The sequence below is a fragment of the Sarcophilus harrisii genome, chromosome 5, assembly GCF_902635505.1.
Source record: "Sarcophilus harrisii chromosome 5, mSarHar1.11, whole genome shotgun sequence".
Lineage (NCBI taxonomy): Eukaryota > Metazoa > Chordata > Mammalia > Dasyuromorphia > Dasyuridae > Sarcophilus > Sarcophilus harrisii.
This window is the reverse complement of record NC_045430.1, coordinates 240,324,056-240,346,119: the sequence shown is the minus strand read 5'-3', so window position 1 is coordinate 240,346,119 and position 22,064 is coordinate 240,324,056.

The following is a 22,064-nucleotide window of genomic DNA, read 5'->3' as shown; positions in this document are numbered from 1 at the left end:
GTCATTTCCCAGCAATGGACTTGAATGATTAATCTTTATAATAGAGTATGTACTTCTTCCCTAAGTCTTCTTCTTCCTCTCAAGATGGGAGGACTTTCTGTTTGACTTTCTTCCTTGACTTGCCAGGATATATTCTCTGTCTCTTCTTTTGTGCTCTTGCTCACTCTTGATGTCTCTTGCTCTCTCTATTTGTGACAAGAGCCAACCAACTCACAACCACAATTTCACTGGACAATAAAGGGTAGGATCTTTTTATTGGGCTATTTGGTGACCTCCACTCTTTCATAAATTTCTATAGGAAAAAAAAGTGTTTCTCTAATCTTATCTAGCACACTCACTAAATCCTACAAACTTGATAAAACCTGGCAAAACTTGTTCTCCACTGAGAAATACAAATAATGAAACATACTGAAGACCTAATGTCTTAACATGCATCACATTGGACTCATTCATTACTTCTCTGTTTCATTTTTTGCATGTGTCCAAATGTCATTCATGGCTGACTACATGTAATATTATCTACCATGATGCTAGTTCATCTTTTTTGTAAAAACAACTGGCGACATTGAAGGGAATAGTAGGTGTTGTAGTAGGCCTACAAAAGAAAAGACAGGTGGAAGATGAGCCTTCAAGTTTTTGAAGAGCTAGAATGTAGAAAAGCAATTATACAGATGTCTTCCAAATGCAGAGAGTAAAAAAGTGGGAGGAAGGGAGAGATAGAACAGTTAAAAAGTTAACAATCATCTTTAGGGAGGCAAAGGGAAGCACTTTAAAGTACATTATTAACTTAAGTTTGAAATAATGATTTGTGATTTTTGCTATTTTCTGAAATAAAAGTGCTTAATACTAAAAATACCAATAAAAGCCTGAGCCAACATATCTCTGGTCCAATGGGTAGAATGTGCAAAGGGGCAAACTGAATGTTGTCGAGGGAAACCTCTTAAGGAGAGTTATTACTCTTCCTCTAATTAAGTCATCTTGTTATCTTGCTGGATAACTGCTTGTTGAGAAGGCTGTGCTGGATTTCCCTGTATCTGCTATGCACAGAGCACATAATAGCAACATAAATGTTGATTGCCTGTTGATTGACTATGGAGGGGATTTTTTTTCAAGTTTGATTTGGATTAAATAGCTACCAAGCTCCTTTCCCACTCAAGTGTTGAGATTCTGTAAATCCTAGATGACTAAGGATTATGGAAGATTCCAAAGCAGTTGGATATGGTGATGGTCAGTAAGAACACACTGGAAGAAGAAACAGAAAAAAGGTGAAAAACAAAATCATGTATCATGATAAATTTGTATCTTAAAAAATTCAAATACTTAACATACATCTTTTGTATCTCATTTAATATGATTTATAATGACAAATAAATTTTTTAAAAACATGACTCCTTAGTTCCTTCATCTGTAAAGTGAGAATGTTGCCCAGCTCACTTACCAGAGCTGAAGTTGAGACGCAAATGAGAGCATATGTAAGAAAGTTTCTTATGAACCTGTATTTTGCAGTTGTTCAAGAGTCGTGCTGAGAACACAAACCACCCTTTCTGGAATCCTTGATGGATTACAAGCAGTGGTACTAACTGGAACAGAAACTCTGAAATGGAACTCTGTTGCTCAGTGCTTGTTGACTTAGAAAACCACAAACTAACATTACCTTTTTCTTTTGTTAAATGTTACATTTAATTACAATTACATTTTCATCCTTTTTGACACTAATGGACTAGAGGATGGTTTAGGTTTATTTCTTAACTTATTTTCCTCTCTATCCCAAACATGGAGTTTGGAGGGAATGGCAACCTGGATCCCATCACAAACCTGTTGTATAGTGCGCAGGTGATAGTAACAGCCTATGCTGGTTCCTTAGCTCAGGAAATATACACAAGGATGATAACTCCCAAGTTGCTGATCTGATCTGTTACATTGTATCAGAAAGCGTTAAATTGGCAAAGTACCTTAGGGAATTGACTACTTCCTGACCTCTCCTACAAATTCTATTAAATTAAAACCATCTGGGTTAGCATATAAATACTTCTGAGTGGGTGGGTGATCTCGGCATTAACTTTTAAAGCTGACTGGTTTCTTAATTGATGCCTTATTTTCCATGGAATTACGAATTTTAAGAGAAAGGAAAAGTTCTTGGGGAATTGTGTGGTGGAAGGCAGCCTGGGAGTGTCACCTCGGGGTTCCAGCTCAAGGTCTTGGGAGTCTTGAGGATAATAGTGATGTGCTTGGCAAATAGATCGCTGCCTGAATATGTTCTATAACGTTTGGGCATTAACCAATAGCACAAGTCCAGTAGCTAAATTAGTTTCTGTTGAATCTGATTGCATCGAAACTTTTTATCACTCTTGTGAAAGGAGTCTTGTCTGATCTGCTCTCCCCTATTTCCAAGGAAGTTCTGTCAATAGGGAGGAGGAAGAATTTAGTTTGAGGACCCAAAAGTGTTTCCTTTACTTTCCTCTACTCTGATTGCCACTGAAAGTCCTTCTGTGCTTCCCTGATGCCTCCCCAAGGTACATTCCCAGTTAACCACCCAGTTGGTTTAATGTCTTAACACTTGAAAACTGGGAAAACTTGCCAAATGCAAAGAATTTTTAAAAAATTGGTGTCAGCTCCAGAAGTGATTTGTGACAGAACACAGAATGCAAGGAGAAAATCACAAGGTGGCCAATTGTAATTAACATTTCTTGCTTCTGTAGAAGAGGAAAGTTCAGATCCAGTCGACCTATCATTCTAAACTATACATTATACCCTGCTGGACTGCAGAGTCCCTTTTCTGGATTCTGCGGGCCAACTCCCCTCCCCCCCCCAAAAAAAAATTCTTGTTCCTCACAACACTCCATTTCCTGTCTTTTTGTCTTGAAAATGGACATGCTTTAGGTCCCGGAAATAATCACTCCTCACCCCTGTCCCATAGTTTTCTTTTAAGATTCTGTTCAAACAATTCCTTATACAGGAAACCTCTCCTGAGTTCCCCCAAATGCTAACACATTGATCTTCCCCCTCCAGTATTACTTCCACTATTTCTCAATTTTCTCAGGTGCTCCTTTTGTGGAAACGGCCTTCAAATTTCTATCATTTTGGGGGGTTAGGGCTCTCTTAAATTTTCTCTCCATACCTACCATACATTTAACTACCTTGGGTTTTACAGGAAAACATTGTTCAGAAAACCTGATTTATTATTTGAATCTAAATTGATGGGGCTAGAAATGGGCAGACCTCAGAGACTTTTCCAGGGAAGACTAAAGGGAAAGGTCTTATCTCACCCAGGTCTTGGATCCACCCAATGCTTGTGTTTTGGGATTTTCCACATGATGCATCTCTATGGACCTTGCCCACTATACAAAAGCAAATCTTAAGTGCTAGAGGGATTATAATTTAAAAAATTATAATTAAAAATTCTTCTCTGAAACCTAGTCTAGAAATCTCTGAGATTGGGGAAGGAGACTTCATCCCACCTTCCTACTCTACCAAACTCCTTGAGCAGGGATTCCTTTATTTTTGTCTTTATAACTTGGCCAATACTACTACAGTACTGTAACAGTATTTCTTGGGATTAAGTGACTTGCCCAGGGTCACAGCCAGTAAGTGTTAAGTGTCTTAAGACCAAATTTGAGCTTGGGCCCTCTTGACTTCAGGTGTTCTATCCCCTGCACCACCTAGATGCCCCTGACAGTATTTCTTATCATTGTAGTAGTATTCATTAAGATAAAGTATTTAGAAAGCAAGTAAGGATTTGGTAATTGGGTGCCTCCTACACATTCTGCACAATTGTTAATAGTAATTTGAAACTCTACTCTCCTAAGTACATTCAAACCAAGTAGAAAGAAAGAACTCTCTATTATTGGGGTTCTTAATCTGGGATTCACAGATAACCTTCAAATGGCCCATAAATAGGTTCAGGGAGTCCAAAACTTGGATGGGAAAAATATTTTGATCACTATATAGAATTGGTTTCTTATTCAATATTATATTTTATGCATTTGATAATTTTTTCTTACAAAAGGATTTATAGAAAGGGTCCATAAAACAGACACACAAATGCCCTTTTTACAGGGGGAAGCTGGCAGAGACCAGGGAGAGGTGTGCCATGGAAAGGACATTGGATTGGGAGTCAGAGAATTGAAGGTTTCTACTCCCTATCTATGTGACTTAGAGGCAGTTCAGGTTACTTTTCTAGATCTTAGTTTAAAAACTCACTAGATGTCCTGTAAGTTTTCTTCCATGACTTACCAGACATCATACAGACTATCAAGTAATACAGTGATCTTTTCCTCTCCAGTATTACTTCCACTATTTCTCAATTTTCTCAGGTGCTTCTTTTGTGGAAACAGCTTTCAAATCTCTTATCATACTGCTAGGGGTAAGGGCTCTCTAAATGAAATTTCTTGGAACCCACTCAAGTTGAATTTATGTAAACCCTTGAACCTAGTTATAGTTTTAGCACACCACTTCTTGCATGTAGTAAATTCTAGAGGACAAATTAGGCTGAGGGGCTTCCATAAGTTACAGACAGAAAAACGCATTTATTAAGCATCTCAGAGACTAGATTCAAGTCCCAGTTCTCCCACTTTCTATACAACCAAAGGCAAGTCAATTCAGCACTATGGACATCTGCTTTCTCATCTTCAGAATAAAGAGTTGGACTGCATGAGTTTGAAGGTCAAACTTAAGAATCTAATTACTTTACATCAAGTAGAACTTGTTTTTTGAATGTGAGTTGTTATTTAAGGTGAAGAATACTTTTATTTTTATCTTTATCTTTGTGAGTTCAGATCCAGCCTTAGACACCTACTGAATCTATGACCTTGCACAAGTCACTTAACTCCATTTGCCTCAAAAAAAGGAAGGAAGAAAAAACAAAGGAAAGAAGGAATGAAGGAACAAAGAGAAGGAGAAAAGAAAGAAAAAGGAAGATATAAGAAAAAGAAGGAAGGAGAAAAGATACAAGGGGAAAAGGAAGGAGGAAAGAAAGGAAGGAAGGATGAATGAATAAAAAAGGAAGAAAGAAGGAAGGAAGGGAGAGAGGGAGGAAAAGAAGGGAGAAAGAAAGGAAAGAAAATCAGTCCTGATCATTTCAGTGGCAACACTAAGGGACTGGGACAGGGATCATTTCGTTTATTAGTTTCTGCTGGAAAGAAGTATTAAAAAAAAGGTGGTTATCTGTAAGTACTTATAAAAAAAAGTTTTGAAGAGTAATCATTTTTACAATACTATGATTTTAAAGTGAAGTCTCTTCCCAAAATAATTTCTTCCCACTCAACCCTCCCTTTAAAAGAAAAACAACGGAAGTAAAACCAAGGGACATACTGCTCACAGTAGTCACACTGGCTTGAAGCCTGGCCATGCTCCCTATCTGCCCTTTCCTTCCAGCTCTCCCATACATTGTCTTCCCCCTTTAGAGTATAAGTTCCTTAAGGACAAGTACTAGCTACCTTTCTTGTTTTCTTAAATTTGTATCCATAGTACTTAGCAAAGCATCGGACACTTAGCAAATATTCTATTTACTCATTTAAGTAAATACTGTTCCATCTAGCTAGTTTTCTGTCTGCCTGATATACATTTATGTTAGAACAGTACCTTAGAAGTCCTCTAGACCAGAAATCTCACTGGAAGAAGAGCCAAGGTAAGTTAAGTGATTTGCCCAACATCATCCGGGTAGCACGTGTTAAAAGAAAAATTTGAACCCAGATCCTATGTCAAAGGAGCCAGAAGTCTTCGGCCTTTGTTTTCTAAATGGAATTATTTATAATTTTGGGTTGTTTTCATACAAAAATACATTTACCCTCCCTTAATCTTTTTTTTTCTTTCCTTTTGACATGTTCTAATTTTTTGTTTGTTTGTTTTTAAAGTATGTTAATGAAAACTACATCTTTTAGAGGATTTAGCTCTAAATGGTCCTTAGAGATCATTTTATAAATGTGAAAACTGAAGCCCAGAGAGGGAAAAAAAGACTCACTTCCAAGTCAGACAGGGAACGAGGATTCATGCAGAGCCTCTCTGACCCAAAATCCAAGACTTCCTACTATACCAAGTGGCCACTTCTACAAACCACCATTTTCACAGTGTCATGAACCAGTCTTAGACTGGTTGGCAGACTTCAGAGACTATTCCAGGGAAAATTATAGTGAAAGCTCTTATCTCACCCAGGTCTTGGGTCCATCCAATGCTTGTGTTTTGGATTCTCCACTTAATTTGCATGTTATACTTGATAAAATGCATCTCAATGGACATGATAAACACCTCACCCAGTCACCTGTGCAAAACCGGTTTTCTTTTTACAGCAAACTGACATCATAATCCACTTATTGGTTACATATTTTTTAGGAACAATGAGCTCATTAGCTCACAAAGTAGCTCATGCCATTTGATGAAAATTGTAATTGATAAAAAATTCTTCCTAAAGTAAATAAATAAATGAATAAAAATAAAAAATTCTTCCTTATATTAACTGGTAATCACAGACCCACGTCAACTCTTCTACACATTTGCACCCCCCATAAGTGGAAAAGAACTTTAACATTCCCCTCCGCTTTTTGCTCTACCAATTAATCAATAAGCATTTATTAAAACTCCTATTATGCATTAGGCATTGTACTAAGTATGGAAACCTTAACTTTTAAAGTCATTTAAAAATTTTTTGATAGTATTTTGTTCTTTCCATTACATGAAAAGACAATTTTAAATATTCTTTTTTTTTTTTTTTTTTTCCCTGAGGCAATTGGGACTAAGTGTCTTACCTAGGTCAAGCACAAGAAAGAGTTAAGTGAGACTAGGGCTGCTACTCTATCCACTGCACTATCTAGCTGCCTCTACATTCTTTTTTTTTTAATTTTGAGTTCCAAATTTTCTCCCTTCTACTCTCTTCACTCCCTAAGACAGTTAGCAATATGATAGAAGTTATGTAGTGCAATCTTATAAAAAAAGTTCTATATTAGTCATCTTAGAAGAAACAGACCAAAAAGGGGGGGGAAATCTGCATCCAGTTCTTTCTCTGAATGTGGACATCATCTTCTATCATGAGTTCTTTGGAAGTGTCTTAGATCACTGTCTTGTGAGAATAGTTTAGCTGATCACACAATGTATTATAAGAAATGATAAGCAGATATTTCAGATATATAAATTATTGCAGAGTGAAATGAACAGAACCAAGAGAACACTATACGCAGTAACAACAAACATTGTACAAAGAATAACTATGAATGACTTGGCTATTCTCAGCATTACACTGATCCAAGACAATTCCAAAGGATTCAAGAAGCAAAATCTTACTTGCCTCCAGAGAAAGAACTAATGTCATTTGAATACAGACCAAAGCATTCTACCTTTCACTTTCTATTTTCTTTTTCACTTTCTATTTCACTTTTTCTTTCACAAAATGATTAATATGGAAATGTTTTACATGATGGTACATATATAATGTACATCAGGGAGGAAAAAAGGAGAAAGGAAGGGAAAGATTCTGGAAATAACTTTTTTTAAAATGTTAAAAATTATTTTTTACATGTAATGGAGGAAAAAGAAAGTGTTGTTTAAAAGAAAAAAAACTTCACAGGAAATGTGACATTGTTCTGGCCCAAACCTTGTGGTTTTTTTTTTTTTTCTTTACCCACTCTCCTGTGTTAATTTTGTCAATTCATATAAACTCAATTATTATCTTCATGATAATGACTTCCAGATTGATGTAACTAGCCCTCGTTCTTTCCTGAATTCCAGTCCACCAAAAACCACCTACTAAAAATTTCCATCTGACTTGGCTCTTCTAAGCAATGTGGTGATTCAAGACAATTCCAACAGACTTAGGATAGAAAATGACATCTGCATCCAGAAAGAGAACTATTTTCACCTTTGGTCTGTTTGTTTTCTTTTTTCCCTCTGTCCCTCCGCCCCACCCCACCCCCCTTTTAGTCTCATTTTTTGTGCAACATATATATATATATATATATATATATATATATATATATATATATATATATATATATATATATATATATATATATATATATATATATATATATATATATATATATATATATATATATATATATATATATATATAAAAGAATCCACATATTTAACCTATATTAGATTGCTTGCTATTTGGGGGAGGAGGAAGAGAGGGAGGAAAAAATTTGTAACAAAGTCTTATAGAAAAATGTTGAAAACTATATATTTTGAAAACTAAAATTCTACTGAGGAAAAAAATATCCGTCTAGACGCCTAGTAGACAACATCTAACTTAGCTATTTCTACCAAGAAGACCACCATTCTTCTAGTCATTCACAGTTGCAACTTTGGTGTCATCCTCAACTTCTTGATCTCCCTCACTCTACCTATCCAATTGCCCACCATATCTTGTGCTTTCTTCTTCAACTATATATATATATATATATATATATATATATATATATAATTTATATTTTTTTTTTTGCTCAGGCAATTGGGGTTAAGTGACTTGTCCAGGGTCACACAACTAGGAACTGTTAAGTGTCTGAGGTCAAATTTGAACTCAGGTCCTCCTGACTTCAGGGCTGGTGCTCTATCCACTATGCCACCTAGCTGCCCCCCACAATATCTCTTGATTGTCCCTTTCTCTTTCCCCTCTACTCATTAGTTCAGGGTCCCATCATCTCTTACCTTGTCTCTGGCAGTGAGTTGCTAAGTAGTCTTTTCTTCAAATCTCTTTCTACTTTAATCCACCCTCCAAAAAGAGCCAAATTGAGAAAGTCTTGGACTAACTATCATGCTTTCCTGTTCAAGAATCTCAAATGTATTCTTTTTTTTTCTTATTAAAGCTTTTTATTTTCAAATGCTTTCTTATTAGCTATAAGATCAAATATTCACTCCTCTGCTTGGCATTTAAGGTTTTTCACAAACTAGACCCATCCCACTGTTTGACTTTCCCCTCTTCATGAAGTACTCCACAATCTTGTCCACTAATGATATTTGATTTCCCATCTCCATGCCTTTGCACTAACTGTCCTCCTGCATATGCAGGAGTGAATCCTTTCTTTACTTCTGCCCCTTAGAACTTCTAGATCTTTTCAAAACTCAGTTTAAGTCTCACTTGTAGAATGGTCCCTTCCAGTCCCTTCCAAAGCTGCTTTGTACAGTATCTGCTTTAGATGTGTTTTATATACAGCTGTGTGTGTGTGTGTGTGTGTGTGTGTGTGTGTGTGAGAGAGAGAGAGAGAGAGAGAGAGAGACAGACAGAGACAGAGACAGAGAAAGAGAGAAACAGAGAGAGACAGAGACAGAGAGAGAGAGATCTTTTCTGTTATAAACTCTTTGAGGACAGGAATTATTTTAATCTGAATGCCTGGAGTGCCTGGAACACAGTAGGTCTTAATACATGCTTGTTGATTTATTAATTGATTAATTGGATATGGTTATAATCACTACTCATTCCCATCCATGTTAATTTGTTCCTTTCTAAAATACTTCCTAATGATTTTTGTAACAGTTCCATCTCCATAGAATAAATACAATGCAGTTTTCCTCTCTAGCATTAGGCATTTTGAATATTTACATCTGCCTGCAGTTCTCCCTCATTCCACTTCCCCTGAATTTTTTTCATAGCAGGTAGGCAAATGTTCTTATCTTCGCCTCCAGTCACCTGGAAAGTGGAACAAAATACAAGATTTGGGAAGATGAGCAGTATTCGGAGGCATAGATGGAAAAAAAATTGGATCAGCTGATTGGAATAGTGCCCTGTTGGAGTGCTATTTGGGCACATCGTATTACAGTGACAAGCTTTAACCATCGTGATTTTCTTGAGGCATCTGCTTCTGTTCTTTTTGGCATAATGCATGTGTTCCATCAATCAAAGAACTTTCGAATAAAACCATTGTGTTTTTAAAATCCACTTAGGGTGAATGGAGCACCCTTATTGCTCTTCATCTATAGAGAAGCCTGTGTGAATGATGAAGATCGGACAATTGAAATATGGTTCACTATGGCCGGGTTTTTTCCCATGATGGAGTCTCAAGTTCGGTGGGCAAGTTCCCTGAATCAATCAACAAGCACTAATTAGATAACTACAATGTACTAGACATGGTGCTAACCCTGGGAAATACAAAACAAGATAGAGAAGAGACAAAGGAGTCTCTGCTCTTGGGGAGTTGCTGATATTCCACCAGGGAGAAGACACATTCATGTATGGATAGATGCAATACACAGTTGGATCTCCTTGAATGCAAACAATGAATCCCATGCAGTGGTCGCATTACTTGAATTTTTATGGCAGATTTCTATTGTATATATTATATTTTACTTATTCTACCGACTCCACAATTCACCCTAATCCAGAGTTGGCTATCTACAAAATAGACACAAGGGAGTCTGAGGGATGATGCCATCAACTGATAAGCAGGAAAGAACTTGTGGACAGCCCATTTTTTGGAGGCAATCAGGAGGGTCACACAGCTAATTAAGTGTCTGAGGCCAGACTTGAACTCAAGTCCCCCTGACTCCAAGCTGGTGCCCTATCCACTATGCCATTTAGCTGCCCCAGGAGACTAGAGATTCTAAAAAATGAAGGTAAGGGAGGGAAAAAATGTGTCCTAAGAATGAGGAGCAGCCAGGGCAAAGATAAAGAGTCTGGAAACAGGGCCCTATATAGAAAGAATACTTTTATTAAAAAAAAAAAAAAAAAAAAGCAATTTAACTAGGTTAAAGCCAGTGGTATACTGTGTAACAATATACTCTCCATAAAAAATGTGCTAAACTTAATCTGAGTTATTACCATTTTCTCCATCATCTTGTTATTAATGTTTCTACATTACTAGATGACTAATGAAAAAAAATCGAGCCCTGATTTGTGGCACCTGCTGATTTCTGAGATATGAATGCTTATGATGAATATTTAACAATCAGCTCTAGTAAGCCAGCTTACTTTGGGGGAGAGTGTATAATAAAGGTGGAAAGGGAGGATAGGGTTAGATCGCAAAAAGCTTTAAATGCCAATTTGATTTCTACTTCAAAAACAGATTGATCTGGAGGGTACTCTGATTTGATAATTCACAAATGAATGCATCCAAGCTGTCGGCTTGGAAAGATATCATGAGTATGATTGCATCATAAAAGGAATTTTTCACCTGGGGCAAAAGCAGAAATATGAGTACAGATTCTTTCATTCGATTGGGGGGAAGGAACATCTGTTCAGTCCTTCCAGAGAGAAATCATTTGCCCCAGAGTTTGGGGGTGCAATGGTACTGGAAGAGGGAAGAGTTTCTTAGGCTCCAGAGTGGGAAGCTCACAGTATAGAGGACAAGTCAGGAAAGAACAGAGATGAAGAATGAGAGCCATGATTCCTGAAGGGAAGGAATGTCCTCCCCTCTCAAGATGCTGATACCCTGCAGCAAAGACACTTTTGCCTTTCCACTAGTTAACTTCTCTGTGTTCTACACAAGTTGATCAATTTTTGATTCAATGACATTTTCCCCACTCAGACTAGGCAGTATGGGGTATTGGATTAGATAGATGACTTGACTCCAGGGAAATCACTGACTTATCTTCCTCTGATTTTCAGTTTCCTTATCTATAAATGAGTGATAATAATACCTTCCCTGCCTATCTTTGAAAGTGGCTGGGAGGCTCAAATGGGATAATAAATCTGAAAAGGCTTTGTAAATTATAAAGATAAAGGGTCACAAAATCCCAAGTTTTTATTTTTAAGAATAAAAAAAAATATTCATTGAATTTGCAACTGATACCAAGAGGAAAAACCTTGAAAGAGAGGACACTCATCTAAAACTATTTTAGAAAATAAAGTGGTCAAAGGTGCACAGAATGACCTTCTGAAAGAATGAGGGCATTTAACATTCAAAAAGGACACTCAACCAGATGGGAAATGACTGGTTACTTAAAGGTGATAAAAATCTGTTTATACTTAGATAAAAAGCTACACAAGGGGCAGTATGGCAGAGTGTGCAGCAAGCTCACCTAGGAAATTGTTATGCCAAAGTTCCCTTTTAATGGGGTGACCAGTTCCTCCAATTGTCCTATTTCGTAATTCTGCCTTAGGTTATAACCATCCCTTCTTAATGGTTGAGATATAGGTTTTACAGACATTCCTTAATGTCATTAAAATATCATTAATGTCATTGTTCTTGTTATTCCATAAAAAGCTTGCTGCCCTGATACTAGGGGCTAGACTCTTTGAGATGATAGTCTCATCTAGCCCTGGGATCAACATGGATGCCTTGGTCCCAGTATTTCTCTCCCTTTAATAAACTATTGAACTGGTATCTAATCTCTGTCTTGCTCAGTTTCTTTGGCATTACAGAAATAATGAAGACATGGAGTCCATTCTCATTTGTGACACATTCTGTCTATGGAATCCTAGACAGGCCACTCATTCCATCAGTGCCCAAGGCAACTCACTCTTTCAGACCATAAATGGCAGGAACATGGCCAGTCACAGTGGTTAAGGTAGTTTATTTCTCCAAATAAAATATGCATATACATATATCCACATATATGCACACATGTGTCATCACTGTGTGTGTGTGTATTTGGTCTCTGTCTCTCTCTTGCTCTGTTTCTGTTTCTGTCTGTCTTTCTCTCCCTCTCTTTCCCTGTCTCTCTGTGTCTATGTCTGTCTATTTCTCTCTCTCCTCTCCTCTCCCCGACCCTTATCTCTGTCTTTTTCTCTCCCTGTATCTGTGTGTGTATGTTTCTCTCTCTCTTTCTCTGTGTGTGTGTGTGTGTGTGTGTCTGTCTGTCTCTCCCTCTCTGTAACTCTGTCTCTCTTTCTCTCTCTCTGTATTTCTGTCTCTTCTTCCTCTTTCTCTCTCCCTGTCTTTCTGTCTCTGTGTGTCTCTCTTTCACTCACTCACTAATGGCTCCCTATCAATAAAATCATAGTTCTCATCCCCTCAAAAAAGCTACATTGGAGAAAATGACTATCTCAAAATTGTTGTATGTTACCCTTAAACTCAGCACTAATCAAAACTTTACTACTAATAATAAATAGCATTGATGTAATATTTTAAAGCTTCGTGTGGTTTCTCACTTGAGCTTTATAATAATAGGTGGGTACTATAAACAGTATTATCCTCACTTTACAGATGGGGAAATTAAGTCTGAGGGAGAGGTCAAATGAGTTGTTCATGATCACATGTTAGCAGGAAAATACCTCAGCAGTGGGAGAGTTTTTCTGACTCCAAGTCCAACATTCTGGGTATTAAGGCCATACTGCTTCAATAGAAATCTGAATATAGTATAAGGGTAGTATTGGGGGAGGGAGGTGGCACAATGAATAAGACACTGGGCTTGGAGTCAGGAAGATTCAATGTTATGCATTCAATTCCAGACTCAGATACTTCCTAGCTGCATGACCCTAAGCAACATGTTAACCCTGTTTTGCCTCAGTTTCCTCATCTGTAAAATGAACTGGAGAAGCAAAGGGCAAATTACTCTAATATCTTTGCTAGGAAAACTCAATATGAGATCACAAAAAGTTAGACAGAACTGAAACAAAACTAATGCAGGTTAGCCATGGTCTGTAATTTCTAAGTTCCAATTCTAGAGTCCACAACTAAAGAGATTCTTGGGTTAGGAAAAGAATCAGGGAAGTAATTGAGGAAGCAAAAGTAAGGCCTATGAAGTTTTAAAGGAAGTAAAATTATGTAAACTGAAATTATATAATTAATTATATACATATAAATTTATAAATAAAAATTATATAAACTTTTTTTATATAAAAATATATAAAAAGTAAAATTATATAAACAAATAAGGAAAGATTTGTAAAAATCTCTAAGCAAATGAAAAACTGTCACACAAAAAATGATGAGCAGATGTTTTATTTCTTCACTAGTAACCAGAGAGAAAATGGATTTAAATTGGGATTTCGGCTGGATTAAAGAAAGAATTTACAGACATTAAGGGCTGTTTCTTATTGGAATGGATTATCAAAAAATGATCAGAGTCTTGTTCTAGATTAGGGTTCTTAATGGTTTTTTTTTTTTCTGTTGTGGATACTTCTGACAATCTAAATAAGATTACAGACTCTTTCTCAAAATAACATAGGATTCTTGTTTTGTTTACTCCTGAGACTGGGTTTCCCTCTCTCACCTAGACTGGAAGTGAAGTTGTCAGTCACAGACTAATTAAAGCATGGGGGTTATAGATAATGGGCTCTGCTTTTCAGATTAAGGCTACTTCTCCCTTCCATAGACAACTGATAGCGCTAAGAGGGGAGGGAGGGAGGAAGGGAGGGAAATAGAAGAGAGAAAGAAGATGAAAGAAAGAAAGAAAGAGAAAGAAAGAAGGGAGGGAGGGAAGGAAGGAAGGAAGGAAGGAAGGAAGGAAGGAAGGAAGGAAGGAAGGAAGGAAGGAAGGAAAGAAGGAAGGAAAGAAAGAGAAAGAAAAAAGGAGAAAGAAAGAAAGAAAAGAGAGAGAGGAAGGGAGGAAAAATGAGAGGAAATATTTCATATTTAAGCACTGGTTTGATGATGAGCATGATATCATAAAAGAGCAAAGAAGAAAACCGTGAAGGGAACAGCTTTAGTCGAACACTGCTGATCCTCTGATTTTATCACATTTAATTGTTTTGATATTTTTAAAAAACGTGCAGTGCGCCCAGTAAATGGTGTTTGACCACACAAGAACACCTCCAGTCTAGCTGTGCAGACCCTGGTAAGATGCTGCCTCCTTGTGGTTCGCATTGGGAATAACATGAGAACTCCCCAAATCATACATCCCAATGAATGAATTCCTAGGAAGAAAACCATGGAACCTATGCATTTGTAGACACTGTAGAGAAGAAGAATGGAGTATTCACGCGACATTTTCTTTCTCTTTATTTATCAGTTATTTACTTATTCTGGAAGAGAGATGGCCGATGAAGGTGGATCTTGGGTCAAAGGATCTCTGCTCAAATGCCATTTGCAGGTACACATAATTAGCAAAATCTGGAACTCATCCCTCATCTACTAAACTATCCCCTTATATGTAAATGAGTTGGCTTTACTTTGGGTCTTTTCTAGATCTAAATATATTTTATGAAACTGGAGAATTGAAATGCTTAATTATTCAAATATTTAAGGAAAACCAATTTAAAAAAACTATCTTGATTTATCCAAACAAACTTTATTTTACTTGAAATATACAAGTCTCTATTTCTTTTCAGTTTACAACACACCCTGCCAGTCTTGACCTTTGCCTAACTGTGTTTCCTGTATTGGTGGCTGCTAAGAGACAATCTAGAGTGTTAGAATATTTTATGCCAGGATCACAGAATTTAGAGCTGAGAGAGGAAAATGAAATGACTTGCCAAGGTCACACAAGGAGCAACAGCACAAACTCCACTTCAATCTAGTTACTCTAATGCCAAGTCTAGCACTTTTTTCCCAAGCTAATGTAGATGCCTCCACCTGTAGATGAGGAAGGCTTAATAAATACCATGAGGCTTGAATAGAGAAGTTATCCTATTGTCATCTTTGAAAGTAAAAACATAAGTTGGATAGTCAGCTGATAGAAATATTTTGTTAAAATAAATGCAAGTCTTGTTCCATATTTTGGATCCTCTCCTATTCTGCTGTGCACATGGCAATGTTTTATATTTTTCTATTTTTGTTTTGTTTTGCATTTAAGCTTTAAATTAGTTAATTTTTTTCATTAGCAATAAATAAAAAATAATATTATTCCGTCAAAATGTATAAAGTATTAAAAAAAAAAAGGAAGAACAACCTAAACCAATTTAAAAAGTTAGGTCCCTGTTTGACAAAGACAAAGAAAAGAAAATGAATCAGTGGTTCTCAAACTTTGTAGTCTCAATACTTTTATATACATCAAAATTATTGAGGACACCAAAAAACTTAGTTTATATGGGATATATCTACTAATGTTTAGCATAATGGAAATCAAAACATTTTAGTATTATTAGAAAAAATGTTTTGACCTCTTGGACCCTTTTAATGGATTTTGACAACTCTATGGGACCACACTTTGGGGGCCCCTCCATTAAATCACACCAAATATGATCTGCAGAACATGAAACAAACTTGAGCAACATTTTGAGAATTCAGACATACTCTTCCTAATACAGCTGGTTCCACAAGAACACTGTTTGGAAAAAATTATAGGAAACATTTAGTTTCACAAGAATAATTTTACAGGAAAGATATGATAATTTTACAAGAATGATATCAAAGATTCGATTCATAAGTGATTTACTAAATGCTTCTTAATTGCCAGGTACTTTACTGGACATTGGGGATGCAGAGAGAAAAGGAAAAATGTTCCCTGTCCCCAAGGAGAATTTAGTATATTACCTGGCATGTGGTAGGAACTTAATAAAGGCTTATTGAGTGCTTAAAAAGAACAATATCAAAGAGTGAGCTGTAGGTGTCTCAGTAGAATTCTGGACTGGATTCCAGAGTTCAAATCTGGCTTCAGACACTAACTAGCTGAGTGACCCTGGACAAGTCACTTCACCCTGCCTGCCTCAGTTTCCTCATCTGTCAAATGAGCTGGAGAAGGAAATGTCAAAAACACTCCAGTATCTCTGCCAAGAAAACTTCAAATGGGATCGCAAAGAGTTGGACGCAACTGAAAAATGAAAAACTATCAAAGAGGAAAAGAAGGGAATAACAAAATGAAGATAGTAAAGAAGGAGAACAGTAGAAAAGAGATAAGAGAAAAAGGTATGTCAAAAACTGGATAGAGAAAGGGATGAATAGAAATGTCAGAGGATAAGAGGAAATAAGGAGAAAGTAAGAGTTGAAGATGGAAAATGTTAGGGAAAAGGAGAAAAGAGACAAAATGATAGAGAAGAATGAAGGAAACAAAGGAAAAAAGGGAACACAGTAGGAAGAAAAGACAACAATAATCTAAAATATTATGTAATAGTTTGATTATAATGTATTCATGTATTATAAAACAAGTTCACTGGGGAAATATCATTCAGGATATATCTACACTAAAAGTAACAACTATCCCTTAAACCCTGAAGCATTAAATTATTTTGTGTATTTTTTATTTAACTTACAATTTCCATTTTATTTCTTCTATCCCTACCTCCATTTAAATTTAAAACAAAAACCCTTGCAATAAATATTCAGCACCAAGCAAACAATTTCCCATGTTGTTTATGTCCCAAAAGTTATGTCTCATACTATATTTTAAATCTATCAAGAAGCACATAGCAGAGTGCAACATCAGTCTTGAAGGTATGAATTTCTTTTAAAACTTTAAAATTATATTGCTTTACACAATTAGCTTAGATAAACAGAACAGTTTAATTCATGAGCCCATATGGAAAGAAAACATTTATTTTTGTCAATTTTGATGATAGTATCACCGAGGAAAAGTTACCACTATTTCTTATACAAGTTGAACAGATCAAAAACAAGCATCACAAGTGGAAGGCCAAAAGCCCAGCAATTTCTTCTAATAGCAAATAATTAATCACCTTGCCAATTCCAAGAACAGTGGTTCCTTTGCAAGACAACAGCAGAGAATAAACGCAAGATTACAAAAAATATTATCTCAGGAAACAGTGGAAATTGCAGAAAGATTACAGTGAGAGACATTACAAAAAGAACGGAAGGCAAAATATCATCCAAAAATGGCCTGGTTTTGTCAGTATTTCTATAATAATCTCATTGCATCATTAATAAGAAGAGGTAGGTGGATAAAGAGCTGGGTAGGGATAATAAGAGAACTTACCTCACCAGGTAATTATGAGTTTCCAAGGAGATAATATGGGAAATCACTTAGCATAATACTTAGCACATAGTAGGGTCAATATAAAATCTTCTCCACTATCCACCTAACCCTCCACCCCCACCCCCCACTACCTCAGTATCCCAGTCAGAAGACAAATGGAATTTAAGATAATCAGATCAGGAAAAAAGGTGGAATGTAACCAAATATAAAATCCGGAGGTGCTACAGTCTCAAAGACACTTTGATTAAGATTTGATTGAGATTGAGGGAGCATTCTGTAAGATCTATCAAAAGGGAAAAATTTCAAAAAATATCAAGTATTATGATTTAACCATACCCCTTCTTCTGTCAAAGTAACCAAGAAAACTCTAGCATCTACTCAATATACTTTCTCTGCCATGTCAAAGTCTTTATGAGAAAAGTTTACGTTAGCAAAAGTAATCACAATGAAAATATGAGAAAAAAAATGGACAAGCTTTCCCTCCATCAAAAAAAAAAAAAATTTCACAATCACAGCTCACTTAGAGATATAGAAAATTTAAAAGCCCATACAATTTGTTATTGTTTTTAAAATGGACTCAGAAACACAAAGCATAATTTGAAAGATTATTCATCAAGTATCACTCATTCAAGATTTTAGAAGACTTTTAAAATTAGGATGATAAAGGACTCTTTGATAGATGAAACTACAAATATTACTACTCAATAACCTGAATATGAATATCAAGTGAGGCATAAAAACAAGAGATAATTTCGCTCACCAAAGACATTCCCCAATGTCATAGAGGATGAATAAAGTCCAAATGGAAGAGAAAAGAAGATTCCCTCTAGGTGATAAGATTCTCTAGATGTTTTTACTTGACTATGCTAATGGGACACAATTATTTCTCAACTATTACTACACAATTATTTCAATGATATACACAATCACGCAAAAGAAATCATCCTACTTCACAATCACTAGGGAAAATCCAGTACCTACTATCCAGATTATTTATTACACAATTATTTCTACACTATTACTAAACAATTATTTCAATGATATCCACAATCACACAAAAGAAATCATCCTACTTTATAATCACTAGGGAAAACCCAGTATCTACTGTCCAGGATGCTGGAGAGATTGCCCATGGATTAGCACATCCATTATATGGGTACACACATACACACACACACACACACACACACACACACTATTCCAAAAGTCTTAGAGCAGTTAAAGTCATACATATGAGTCATATATAAAGTCATGCATATATGTGTAAACACTATAAATGTGTATAAATGTGTATATACACATGCATATATATTATGTATAATATAATAGATGAATGAATATATATACCTATATGTATGTATATATATATGTATAGACCTATATTCATCTATATATAGATGAATGTATATACTTATATACTTGTGTCTGTGAATACAAACACACATAGTTTAGTATGTGTGTACATATTATAAACAGAATTTATTAAAAATAATGACAGGCTCAGAATTGGGCAAATGAATAAAATGGACTATACTGCATTTGGGACCCTGCCCAGTACTCTCAATGATTCCAAGTTTCTCCATGGTATTAATTTCCATCTTTTACCATGACTTCTCTCTTGATACCACATGGCTGTAAATTATGAACCACTATGACTTCAAAACAATCAAAATCACAAATGACTAAAAAAGCAAGAAAAAGTCATACAAGACTCTGTAGCCTATTTTCAATGTTAACTTATGTACAAGAAGGGATATATGAGGACATTAAGGAAATATATGACCTGAAAGAAAGCTGGATCAATCACAAAACTAGGTATAAACAACCCAAACATTTCTGGGATATTCACTAAATATTAAATACCTAAGAGGAACACATCAATTTTCTCTATGAAATAACATGACCTCCAGTCACAGAGAACAAAAAGACATGAAATGAGAAGTGACCATTTGCACCAATGGAGAAGATGCTCCCTTTCTCATCTATAAGATTGCAGATCCCAAAAGAGCGAAGTATCCATTATGAGATTAGTATCACGGATAACATATTCTTTCATAACTGTCTTAACCTGACCCAAGACAGCACCTATCATATCATACCCTACCCTTTCTTCAAAACAAGTGAAACTCTTAATATAGAACAAATCTCCATGTGATATTAAAGCTCTGATCCTAATTTACATAAAACAATTTCACTTCAAAAAAATCAATGCTCATGAGGCATGGCATGGGGGAAGAAAAGCTATATATGAGATAAATTTAAAACACTACATCCTAAAAGATCAATAACAAAGGAATAGTATCCAGATTCTAGAGTTCATATGACTAACAACCAAAGATTTCAGGGTATAATTTACTAGGATTTGCCCAAGTAGGAGTGGAGTTACTTTCCCATATTAGTTCTAGGTTTTAATTAAGTTGAGCTTAATATATAAGCTTTTAAATTTCCAGTGTTCCTCAGCTTGTATCTAGATTTTGTTCCATGAATAGAAGACAATAAAATGTTATGACATGGTTTTATAGCATATAATTCTGCGGGAAGATTTAAATTCAATAAAAAATTATAACCAGGTCTCCTGATTCCAAGTTCTGTCCTCTTTTCCTCACACCAGGCAACCTCTCTTCTCACTAAATACTTTGTTAAGAAAATTCAAAGTATAAATATTTACTGTATGAGAAAAGACTGTTGGATTTGGAGCCATGAGAACTGATTTTGAATCTTCTCTCTGATGATGGCCATATGGTAGAGCTTCAGTTTGCTCACCTGAAAACAGACATGTCATGCTATGTAATCCACTGGCAGTGTTGTTCTAGGAAAAGCATTTTGTAAACTTTAAAGCCCTTATTGTGTACAATAACCTCACTAAGTTTTCCCATCAAGTTTTTCTCCCATTATCTATCTTAGACATTGCAAAAGGACAATGAGGCAAAATCAAACTGAACAGATGGAAGAAATTGGCTGAACAGCGTTTATATTGCAAAATTCTTTAAATGATATTGAAACAAAAGTTCTATATTTTTAGCATCAATATTTTTGTCCAATGATGTCACAGCAAGATTGCTGTTTGTGGAATTCCATATTCTTTGAAGAACTGAAGTTAAGAATCACCAAAACAGTAATGGAGATGAGCAAGATGTTAACACAATTGCAAGAGAATGTCACAAGACAGAAGGTCTTTCTATAGGAGACCATCAAAAAAATATCTGAATTAAAAACAAACAAACTAACAACAAGAAGAAAAACTAGATGGGCTGGCCAGATAGCAAGAGAAGGAAAGCATAAGTGATAGCTGACATGTTCTATTGGTATGATCATGGTGTCCAAAGGACACAACTAAAGTCCCGGAAAGACTATCTTTATTGAACTCAAAAGACACGTGGGATGAGCAACATGGAGGGTCTACAATCCAATCTGGTGGGAAAGGGTGATATTGACATAGAGGAGATCCCAGAGCCTAAAGAAGCATTGAGATGAATCAATCATACCAAGATTAGAAGGTCTAGGTAACAAAGATTGATAGAGGAGTACAGACGTCTTCAAATGCCTATTTTAAAATGAGCCAAAAATTACAAATGGTTGCCTATTTCCATTGGGAGAGAGAATTTTTAAAATCAGCTCTAAAAGTCTCAATTTATTTCTTCCTATTCAAGAGTATGCTGGAACTAGTATGAACTGACTACAGAGTGAGCAAAGGTTACAGATCAGGGTTTGATTTGTTTTATTAGTCACCTAGACTTAAGAAAGGGATGGGAAAAATGTCAATAATGTAAATTAAACTTCAAAGAGTGTCTTAAGTACATTCTCCACCACCACCCCTCAAGAGCTGATTGTTAAAACATTTAACACATCCCTACACAGAGCCTATTATGTAAGGCTGATGTCAGCCACATTTTTACTATACTCATGCTGCCTGTACTGTACCTCACTTCTGTCTCTCATCCCCATGTCCTATAACCAAATCAATATTTTCATTGCTTCTGCAAAGCTATCCCCTCCATTTCCCCACTCCAATTCTACTTCCCATTCATCTGTCCAATGTCTTTCCAAACAAAATTCTCCTTCCCCACTATCACTTCCCTATTCATAAAGACTACTTCTACATTAGAATAGAAGCTCCTGCGTTCACTTTCACATCTATATCCCAGTATTACTTTTGTTTTTGCATTTTACACAGTGTTTGGCACTAATAAATACTTAATAAATAATGCTTTTTCATTCATTCATTCATTTCTGTCTAGGACCTCTCTATACTGATGGAATAACACGTCTAGACTATCTACACACACTCACAAAGAGATACTTCCTAGTTTATGACTGGGCAAGTCACTTGTCAAACCACTTCAATATCTTTGCCAATAAAGCCTCCCATGAATCAGACATGCCTAAAA